Genomic DNA, 12,595 nt, shown 5'->3' on the forward strand with positions numbered 1-12,595 from the left:
AAATAGATGTACGGGGTCACAAAGTTGTTGATTCATTGATTCAATAATTGATGAAGAAATAAGAATTATTATTATTTTTTGATTGTTTAATTGATTTGTAAAAGATGATTTGTAAATCTTGATTTGTTTAATTGATGTGTACATAATTTGTGTTGAAATGTAATAGTTGATTTGTTGATTTTCAATCTGCTTTATGTTGAAGGCAAAACAGACTATCGCAACGCGAAATGGCTATCGCAACGAGAAAATCGCAATGCGAAATGAAAATCGCAATGCGAAATGAAAATCGCAATGCGAAAATCGCAATGCGAAATGAAAATCGCAACGAGAAAATCGCAATGCGATTTTCATTTCGCATTGCGATTTTCTCGTTGTGATAACCATTTTCGCGTTGCGATAGCCATTTTTGCGTTGCGATAGTCAAATGAATGTCTAATAAGTGATGACACCTGAACAGATTATAGCAATGTTCAAACTCAAGTTACTAATACATGCCTAACTGAAAATGTTAAAAGTGCACACATAAAATACACATAATGCAAGTTTTGTTAACATATATACTCCTTTTGGTTTGAAAATGTTTGGTTAAGTACCTAGAATTCAATAATAATTGTTAAAAGTTTATGCATGTTAATCCTCGTTGCCTTTTTCATTTCGCATTGCGATTCTATCGTTGCGATTTGCATTTCGCATTGCGATGGCAAATGATTGCCTTTCGCAACGCGATTCTGACTTTCGCAACGAGATAATACAGAATCGCAATGCGAGTTTCAAAGTTCGCAACAGGTTTTAGTTTCGCAAGCCAAATTTTGAGTGTATATATATACGCAGCAGCAACAACTCATAACCTAAATCCCTAAATCGCAACTCATTCCATCTCCATCTATCACTCTCTCCGGCGACATTCGTTCCAATATCCAACGACATCCTTCCCCATCCGGCAACAGGTCTTAGTTTCGTATCTCGTTTGTTTAGTTACAACCATGAAATCATCTAATGTTGATCATGTTTGGATAGATTTGTTTTTTGGAGGGTCATGGGAGAATGTTCATGGTGTTTTACAATATATGCCTTTACCCATGAATCTTCAACTAAAACTGTCATTAAAGAAGTTAACTTATGAAACCATAATGTTACATGTTTCAAAGAAATTGAATTTAGAGCCCCTAAGTGGATTTAGGCTATCTTATCAGAGAAATGGTAAAGTTTATTTGTTAACCGACAATGAAGATGTTGAACGATTCATTGCTTACATTAATGTTTCAAGTGATGATGTTACATTGTATGTTGTTGAACCTAGAAGTAGTATTGTTGGGTCAGTAGCGGGTAGTAATCAACTAAGTGGATCAAAAAACCCACAGCCTTTCTCTAATCCAAATCCAAATCAACTTTCAGCACCAAATTCCGGTTTTCGTATTGACCAATTAGACGATGATGAGCCAAGAGAAAAAATTGTGAGTACTAGTCAGTATTCGAAATTTGATCTTGGTCAATACCCGGACTTTGATATTGGTCAATACACGGATTTTGATGATGTTTCAGAAGAAGAAACAGACCCTGCGTGTAATGATTTTGATATTGGTCAATACCCGAATTTTGATGATGAAACACCCGTTGCCGAGGAAGATGTTGTTGATGATAATGAGGAGGAAGTTACGACTGTGAATGAACATGTTGAACATCCATTATGTAATTCATATAATCCTGAAGAAGAAAAAAAAGAAGAAAAAGTCCCCGAAGAAAAGAAAATGCCACGGGAGTATAACTGGAATATGCCAGAATTACTTCAGTTACCGGAAGAAGAGTTGGCAAAGAAAGCAGTTGATTGTTACACAAAAGTTATTCGAATCAAGAAAGATGATTGTTTTGATACAAAGGAAGACTTGAAGATAGCTTTGTATACGAAATGTGTGGAAGATGGCTATCAACTAAAAGTTAACAAATCAAGCAAAGATCGTTTCGAAACAAGGTGTACGATTGACAAAAACTGTACGTGGCGTATGATTGCAAAGAGGATAAAAGATTGCGCAATGTTTCAAGTTAGGACTTTTATTGATAAACATACATGTTCAAGAACCCAAGTTTTTCCTCACCATAGACAGGCAAACAAAAAGGTGTTGGGTGGTTTTCTGGCTGAGTTAATGTTTTTGAATGGCAGGGTATATCGGGGACATGAAATTATGACTGACATGAATGCTCGGTTCAAGATTAGTATATCATATTCTCAAGCTTGGAGAGCCAAATGTTATGCCTTGGAATTGTTGAGGGGGGTCGCCAGAAGCATCGTTTGCCCAACTGTCGGCTTATTGTCACAATTTAAAGCTGAAAAATCCTGGGTCGGTAACTCATATCAAAACAGATAGAGATGGACGCTTTGAGTTGCTGTTTATCGCCATTGGTGCTGCGGTTAGTAAATCAATAAATAAATTTACAGACATGATATTTAAACAGTGAAAACAAAGATAAATATATTTCAAACTTTCAACCAAAAGACAAAACAAAGACAAATACTAACTTCACAGTGTTAAAGTAAAAAGTTTAGCAGTTTTGGCAACAACCGAATAAATTTACTAAGCAATCTAAGTGAAATGGTTAATTTAAGTGAAATTACGAGTAAATTTATCATCAAGTTAAATATGGAAAATCTTAAACTTACCTCGTTGTGTAGAGTATGAACCTCATTCTGCAACGATACTACCATCTCACGTAGAGCGGCAACCTCACCACGTAAAAGTAGACACCTCCACACGCCATGCACCATCGTTATCGCGTAGAGTACCGATCTCCTCACGCAAGGCATTGACCTCATCACGTAACTCCCTTGACTCATCCCGTGGAGGTGGAGAACAGGGAGATAAAAGTCGTGGCATCTTTGTCGGTCGCCTATCATGAGGTGATGGTGAAGAAGAGACTCGATGATGTGACGGGATAGGTGATGACTCTCGTTGTAGAGGTGTATAGTCGGGTCGATCAGGTGATGGCTCTGGGTGAGGTGATGGCTCTCGAAGTGGAGGAAGTGGAGGTTGCTCATCATTCGTGCCATCAAAAAAACGCTGACTAGCTTGCCACCAATCAGTGGCAAGCTCAGCCTCCGTGGGTGTCAGTCTCATTAATGGAGTGTTGGCCTCCTAAAAATATAAAAACTAAAACAAAGTTAAACGTCTACTATTAATAACTTGTTTATATATGATAGTATTTGTGTTAACTTACATTATTTATTGTAGCATATGGTATTAAGTCTTCCCAATCCAACATACGTTTCCTCTTCCAGGAAATAGCCCTAGGAATATCATCTGAGGATTTTAATGCATATGTATGCATGCTGGGGAAAGCCTCGAATATCCAAATCTACAAACAATATAATAACAAACATTAGTAATTGTTAAATAATTAATTATAATTTTGAAAACATTATATAGAAATTCTTACCTTAAAGGCCCAAACAAAGCCTGACAAAGTGTATTTCGACCCATCGCCCCGCAAACTTTTGCGGTCATCAAAGGCAGACGACAACTTAGTCCAGGTAGCTTTCCATATATACGAACCCCACGGAAACAGATTCCATGCATTTAGGTCCTCTACCAATAATATTAGCTCCTGAGGAATAGGTTGTCTGGCCTCTCTGCCTAGAAAGCCGACATACAAAAGTAGTAGAAGGCATACTCGGACAACATCGACGTCATTCATCCGAGTAAAACCATCTTTCTTATTAAACAATTTCTTCATGTCGTCGACGTGTAAGTTCGGCTTCTCTATTGACTCATCAGGAAAAACCCTGGATAACCATGATGGGCGGGTGATATGACGAGTGTACCGGCCTACATCATCGTGTCCGAATCGTAGACCAGTGATTAAGCAGAACTCCTTCCGCCCAAAACAAGTATACGCCGGTGGAAAATGAAACCATATCTCTTCCTCACCACGTTGTATACTGTCGGGTAGATCGCTAGTCATGGTCTGAAGCCACAAATAGGTCAAACTAGCATCTCCACCCGGATGATGTACTCTCAGCCATGGCCCGAAGCAGGTTTCTTCAAACAATTTTCTTTGTGCAGGTGAAAGCTTCGAAGCAATTGTAGTGGCTAGGCTAACTTTATTCCTTAATGTCAATGAAGCCGAAAAAAATTTCTACAAAAAAAATAAACATACCAAGTTAGATATACCAAAAATTACACTGTCAAGATATACCAAAAACAAAACAATAAACATAAATAGTAGTTTATTCTTGAAACTAAAATTTGCAACACTGTTTTTGTCTTTTGGTTGAAATGAAAATCGCAACGAGATAATGAGAATCGCAACGCGGAAATGACTATCGCAACGAGAGAATCGCAACGCGAAATGACTATCGCGACCAGACAATCGCAACGCGAAATGAAAATCGCAACCGCGAAATAAAAATCGCAACGCGAAATGAAAATCGCAACGCGAAATGAAAATCGCAATGCGATTTTGGTTTCGCGTTGCGATTATCTCGTTGCGATAGTTATTTCCGCGTTGCGATTTTCATTCTCGAAACTATTCTTCTTCTGCATTACTTCAACCAAAAGACAAAGCAAAGACAAATACTAACTTCACAGGCTAAACAGTTTAGCAGTATTGGCAGCAATCGAATGAATTTAATAAGAAATCTAAGTGAAATGGTTAATCTATTATTGAAATTACCAGTAAACTTATCATCAATCTCAATATGAAAAACCTAAAATAATGCAAAAATTTCAAAAAAAAAATAAAAAAAACTAACCCTCGGAGGTTGATTTTCCATTTCTGAATGATTGTGAGGGATTTTTGACTGTGAATGGTTGTGAGGGATTTCGCCGGCGATGGGGACGAAAATCTTCGGAGATGGGGACGGATTTCGCCGTAGAGAGTGAGAGATGGAGATGGGACTGAGTGTTGTGTTTTTGGGTTTGAGGTTATGAGTTGCGATTACTGTGGACGTTCATTTTCCGATTTATTAAGAAAAAATACGTGTTTGGAATTTGAAAAAAAAAATACGCGTTAATACGAATGGCGCTATGTAAATCGCGTTGCGAAAGTCAGTATCGCGTTGCGAAAGTAAGTATCTCGTTGCGATTTTTTATTATCGCATTGCGATAGTCAGTATCGCATTGCGATTTTCCCAATTCGCGTTGCGATTTACTTATTCGCATTGCGATTTTCCCAATTCGCGTTGCGATTTACTTATTCGCATTGCGAATTGGGAAAATCGCAACGATACTGTAGACCATCGCAACGCGATTTTCAACTATCGCATTGCGAAAATGCAACGCGAATTTGCGATAATGGAGATCGCGTTGCGAATTAGCGATCGCATTGCGATTTTGTTGGTCATTTTGGCAAATCCGAAAAAAGTTGATTAAAATCGTATATTATATGGGATTTTTGGTCACTGAGGTTATTTTCTCTATATAATAACCTCAACATCGAGAGGGGAAAATCCCCCAGAGGCAGGTTCACAAATGGCATCGGGAGCATACAAAATAGTATTCTCTATGTTCTATTAAATCTATTCACTGTTTTTTTAAATTTTTTTAATTTTAATTCATTATTATTTAAAATTTATTATTGATAAAAATATAAAAAAAACATATTTTAAATCTTTAAATCAAATAATTTTCAAATATATATATCTTATAAAAATTAATTATTGAAAATAATCATAATCAAAATTTAAAAATTTTAAATTTTAAATTTTTAAAAATTAATAACAGACACGTTTAGTGAGATGAAGAGAGTAAATGATAATTAAAGTATCGACCAAACAACGAATAAAATTCTGCCACCGATCAATGAACCATCTCCACGTAACACAGTAAAAGGCCCTTTAAGGATTGGTCGAAGTAAAGCCCAAATTGTTTTCAATATTGAGTACAATTTCATCATTGCTTATATGTTCTTAATTCTTATCCGAATAATAATAAGGTATATTTGTCCTTAATTCTCATCCTAGTTTAAAAGCACCTTCTATTACTAGATTACGAGAACCAATAATTTATTGAGATTTCAAATCAAAGGTATAAACTCTTTATCAACGAGTTGGTTTAAGTGATAAACAACTTGATAATATTTAAATAAAGTTTCAAGTTCGAGTTATTATATATGTAAAAAATCTCCGAGATTCACCCATTAAAATTAAATGTACAACTCAAATCAATTCAGATTAATTAATACAAACTTTAAAACTAAAAGGAAACAATATATATAAAACTTTTTTAGATTTGGTAAAGCATTACAGTGAATGGAGAAATGGGGACAAAGGACAGGAAAAGACTAAAGAGAGGCGGCACTCCTTGAAATCTTAATAATATTTTTTGCAATATATCTCCAATGTATCTCCCATCAGAAATATATATATATATATATATATATATATATATTATTAATATGGGATAAATATAATATATTATTTATTCATAAATAATTTTTTATTATTTAATATTAAAACTCACATCTTAATATTTTTTTTTGGTTTGAATATAAGACTTCAAAAAGTAACAATTATTATTTTCAATATATTTATATAGTGGTTGATTAGTATAGAGACGGTTGAATAGATGGTTATCTAAAAATAATCTAACCACTTGTTTACTTGATTCTTACTGTGATCTACATTCAATGGTGCAACATATATATGAATCTCTAAATCTTGACTAACCTAGCTGCACTCATTGTTTATTTACTAATTACGCCATAAATTATCCCTAAAAATTACATCATAAATTAGGATAAATAAAATTTTATTTGACTTATTTTTCAAAAAATGAGTTATTTGGATCAACTTGAATTTCAAGTTTAAATTTTGATTCGAGCCGAAGTTAGATTTTAAAAAATTGAATCAATTGAAAAAAATAAAAAAAATAATTAAATAATTTAATTATTTAATAACGTGTTCTCAAATTTCCTTATTCTTTAAGTTCCTCTTTAATTTTAAGTCATTTCTTTTTATCAAATTTGAACTTCGTGTTCTTAAAATATTGTAGAATACCTATATATCTTCAACTACTACTTTTAAAAATAAATTTTCTAATTTTTAATTTAATCCCTTAACTTTACATGATTTGCTCAATTCTTAAATTCCTCTTGTATTTTAAGTATATTTTAATCAAATTTGAATCATGTGCTCTTCTACCACTATAGAATACCTATGTTACTTTAATTACTAATTTTAAAAACAAATGTACTCCTTTTGCAATTCAACCTTATTTTTTTCAATTTGATATTTTGACTATATTTTTTTGCGATTTTTTCTCCCCGTCAATTCTTTAGCTTCTTTTTACTTCCATCAATACTTTATTATCAAAATACATTCTTTCGTAACCGGTTTTCGTCCAGGTACGAAATTTTTACTTGGCGGGAAAAATAATTTGAATAAATAAATGATTTTTATATATACAAAAATTTTGGGAGTCCTTAATTTCAAGTTCAGCAATCTTCTAAAGGACATAATGGATATAATCCTGATAAGGGAAATGATCGACATGGAAGAAGTAGCAATGAAACATCTTCTAAATGATGGTTGGGGAAAATAATTTATCTGGTGATGCTTATTGCCCTCAGCATGAGATAAGTGATAATCTTTCTTGAGGGATTGCTAATGATTGTCACAGAAAAACATCACAAGTTCAATTCTCTGGATTTTCTGGACTCTCATACTCATTTCTTCCAAGAATGTGAAATGTTTCATCTTTTTGGCATCACTTTCTTTTTCTACAATAAAAGTAGAATAAGCAGCAACTTGTTTCAATGACCTTCTTCATTTGAGACTGTCCTGTTTGAAAATGTTTTTTCTCCTTTCTTTATCGAAGAATGACAGAATTTTGTGAAGTATTGCCTATTTCAGGTTCACAATAGAATCAAATCATAAGCATGAATTCAAAGAATATTAAAAGAATCAACAACTCTGTAATGTTTGAGAATTATAATTCTTTGACAAGTATCAAGATTTGGTTTGGTTTCAGGATAGCTTTCCTATTTTCTATGGTTACATCTATTTAAGATGTCGCTCATCTCTCGCTCTTTGTGAACTTTGTCACATGCCTCACTTTAAGAACTTGGTATTTTAACCGGATGCGTACAAAATGACGCAACTAGGATTGCCAATTACTAGACCTTCTAGAGTCCTTCCATTTCAATTCTCTGGAATCTTTCATTTAGACTCATCTAATCAAAGTAGTGCGAAAATATCGGTCTAAAAATAAAATTTCTGAGTGCTTGTGTTAAGTTGACTATAACAGGTGTTTCGCAACTCCCTTAGTCCATTTGTTAACACATTTTCCATTTTGGCTAGATGAATTCAGCTTTATTGTATATAATAACATAATCACCTTTATCAGGTTAATTAAAACTTATCCACAAAGCCGGGGCGATAACCAATTGCTCTAGAGGGACAATTTTATTGCATATAATAGTATAAATAGATTAGCTGAATATTATCCATAAAGCCGGGGCGATTAACCATTTGCTCTAGAGGGACAACTCAAGCTTTATTGTATATAATAATATAACATGGGTATCCAAATCCAATTTCTTAAGCTTGTTAAGAAGAACCTGTTATAGTCTAGGTGTTTTGGTGGAATTCAGAAAACCTCTTCGTTAGAGTTCAATTCCCAAGCAACTGACTTAAACTAGATTTACCTATTTGTAAAAATTATGTTCATCATTGAACGTCATCAATAGAAAAATATTCTAATTGGTTTTGTAATGTAATACACCAACGATGCCCCATGTTGTACGCTCCTATATACAAATACCAAGCCTTTTTGTAATTTCTTTCAATAGGAGTAGGCTATCTCATATTTGTAATAGGATAGTGTTTGGGTGTATTTCTTCTGAGATAAGGTCAATGATCCTTGTTTTTTTGGTTTTCAATCCTGATATTTTGTCAAAGATTATAACTCTAATCATGAAGAACTTTTTAATCCAGTTGATATTCAAAGAACTGTAAGATTGCAAAATTGCCTCAGTGCTCATAACCTTAATAAGAAACACACCATTATTTATTGCACAAAAGGTGGAGAAAGGAACAAAAAACAAGTTTAAACAGGATGTTGAAAATGAACGGTACTACAGTGGTAGATAGCAACTTCCACTTGTTTATTTATCATGCATCTCTGATGTTGGGTGTGTAATAGGATCAGGGTCATTGTCTTCATTTGCCCCTCATTTGTTGATCATTTATTGTGTCAAGACTCCCTTATCAACAAGAATCTCTATTTGTTTTAGCAGTGGCCAACAACTCCCTGTTAAATGTCCCTTTACGCCCAAGTGAAAACTACAGAAGCTATTTTGATCATAGCAATGAGCAGAAGGGTTTGGTGGCACTTTTACGGATCTTGGTGTAAGGTATTGACCTTTAACCAAATGAGTGTACAAGTCTGAAATGGAAGTTTGGAACACTTCCAGAGTTTTTCTTGATCGCATGACTTTCTTTGGTCGATCCGAACAACTACTTGCTCTTTTTCTTTTGCCATTGCGGGGCTTCTGGATACTACATTCATTCACCTCATCAACTTTCACTCTCTGATCCGTCGGACTCTTGGATGTGACTTTTAAGTTACCTTCGCTGATTACATTCTCAATTAATTCTCCATCTATCAATAAATTCTTGAATTCCTTCGTCGGATTTGCCAGCATTAACTTAAAGAAAGGAGCAGGAAGAGTATCACGAAACATATGTGATATCTCTTCTTCTAACATGAGAGGTTGAACTTGTGCTGCCACTCCTCTCCATCTTAAGGCATACTCTTGAAACCTCTCATTGGCTTTCATTTTTACTCTTTGAAGATTCATACGTGTTGGAGCTAAGCCTTTAACATATCGATATTGTCTCAAAAGTGCATCAGCTAAATCAACCTAACTCTTAATCTATTCTTGGGTCAACTGATTGTACCAAACTATTGTTGAGCCAACGAGGCTATCATGGAATGAGAGAATTAACAAATCATCAGAACTTAAATATCCTTCCATTTTTCTGTAAAATATTCTCAGGTGGATTAGGGGACAACTGGTGCCATTGTATTTCTCAAAATCTGGCATTTTGAATTCATGGGGAATAACTAAGTCTGGAACCAAGTTTGAGCTCTCTTGCTTCTAATTCTTTGTGGGAGGCATTAACACTTTTCATATTTCTGATTGCTTCATCCATCCTCTTGAATCTCTCCTCATACTGTGAATAATTAATGAGGTTATTTCTTGGGTTCGAGAAGGATGCCCCAGGGTATGTTATCATTTTTGACTCTTCAATATGACAGCATGGTTGCTCTTTATCGGTTATCTCTTCTTTATCAGATGCCTTCCTCTGAATAATTTGATTTGATCCATCTGGTACTGAATCTGATGCTTCTTTCCTTATATCCTGAGGTAACCCTGTCAATTGTTCTGGCCACTGATCTTGTAGTCCCTCATAAGATTGCTCTATTGTTTTCATGATGATGGTACAGTAAAATGAATGAATTATCTTGATTTTACTGTTATAAAACCTTTCATTAATTATTTACATGTTTTTATAATTAATGTATATACCAACACTTAAACAAATAAAAAATGTAATGTAAATGCGAAAATGCATAAATGCAAAAATAATAATGCAAACTGTGCAATGTAAAAGTAAATATAAAAAATGCAAATGCAAATATGCAAAATGAAAAAATATAAATGTAAATTATTTAAAATACCATAATAGGACATCCATTTATATTAAGAATGCCATTTTCTTTGATATTGAAAATAAATAAACATTTAAATATGTTTTAATGCATGATGTAAATGTAAATACAAACATAAAAATGCAAAGATGCAAAATGCAAATGCATGTATGAAAAGGTGGTACTCAAGAGTGATTATCTTAGAACAGATTTCATTGAACACAAAAGTTTCCTTGCATCAAACAAAACTTTACATATAGGGGACAACTTTCGGTCCTAACGTCAACAAAACTTTATATATAGGGGATAACTTTCCCTCTAAAGCTAAGTTAGTTTATCAGCTTATATGACATATTGCTTGTATGGACTGCAGCTTCTTCCATGATATTCTGGTGTTCTTTCATCTCCTGTGTCAATTCTCGGAGTTGCTCATTTTCCCTTGTGAGAGAATCTTTGTGTTCAAGAAGTTCTTGGACAAGATCTTTATGTATGTTGTAACTCTTTTTCAGTTTGGTGACCCCTGTTATCCACTTTTCTGGGGTGCTTCCTATGCCAGTATTTCGAAAAGCTTGATTGATCTTCTGGAAATCTTCCTGCATGGTTTCCATTTTGGTGCTCAATTTATTATTTTCCATCTTTAAATGACGTATTTGAGCCTTGAACCTCAGTAAATCTTCTTCTTTCTGGGTGCCCCTACTGATACTCTTACCTTTGAAGACTTTTGGTATTAATCTAGCAGGACCTTTGGTTACCAAACTAGGTCGATCATTTACCATAAATTGTAAGGTTCCATGATCCAAAAGACTTTGGACTCGATGTTTGAAGGCAAGACAATTCTCGATGGTATATCCTTGAGCTCCGACATGATATTCACAATGAACGTTGATGTCATACCAATTTGGATACGGAGGTTGGAATGGTTTTATGTAATATGGAGCCACTTCTCGTGCTTCAAGTAGCTTTTCATACAACTCTTTATATGATATAGGTATAGCATCAACATGAGAACCGCCTTTTGTCTTGGATTGAACCGGAGTTTTAGATGCCAGGAGCAGACTAAACTTCGATGATTTCAGGTTACATGATTTCTTTTCTTTTCTAGGAGCTTTTACAGTTGTCATCATTTCTTTGGTATCTCCAGACGACTTGTGAATACGAATGATGATTGTCTGTAACTTCTCCAATTGATTAGGATCAGAAGTCCCTTGCATATCTGAAATTGCAAGATTATGTTCATTGATCTCTATATCTTTTTGTGCAGGAATCTCTTTTCCTCTGGTCAAAACATATATTCTTTCCATCATCTTGGGCATCTACTCTCTTATTTGTCGTATCTCCTTTTGCTCTTCAATGGGCATACGATCTTTGGGTGCATAGCTCTCTTCTATCCTTAGAGTTCCCTCAGGATGCCATTCCTTGGCCGCGTCATATTTTGTTCGATCATAAAAAGTTTTGTCCATTTATGATTTCTTTCCAATTTGATGAACAGTCTTTCAAGTCAACACCTTTTGGTTATGCCATGATCATGCAATGCAAACAAAAGAAATTAATATGAACAAGTTAGAGCAAAATAACATACAATAAAAAAGATAAGAAAAAATAAAATGGTTAGTACCAACTAATGGAAAGAAAAAATTTCTATCTATCAAGGTATAAATCCTAACCTCATGCTTTTTAGTTCCATGCTTTGTTTGGAAAAATTAACCTAACTGCATGATTTTTAGTTCGTATGCATTTATTCAGAGAGAAAAATAATAAATTAAATAAATTAAAAGCTAGAGCTTATTTCTCCTTTGTGTACACCTATGGACAGAGGTTCAGTACTGTCTTAGATCAGGAGAATTTCTAGGGTTTATTATATGCAGGGTTTCAGTTCTAGGAGTAAAGGTACTCAAACTGTCCTTGTTAGTGCCCCTTGGGCTACCAACCCTCAATCCTAGTCCACTACA

The sequence above is a fragment of the Hibiscus syriacus genome, unplaced genomic scaffold, assembly GCF_006381635.1.
Source record: "Hibiscus syriacus cultivar Baekdansim isolate YM2019G1 unplaced genomic scaffold, ASM638163v2 tig00110160_pilon, whole genome shotgun sequence".
Taxonomy (NCBI): Eukaryota; Viridiplantae; Streptophyta; class Magnoliopsida; order Malvales; family Malvaceae; genus Hibiscus; species Hibiscus syriacus.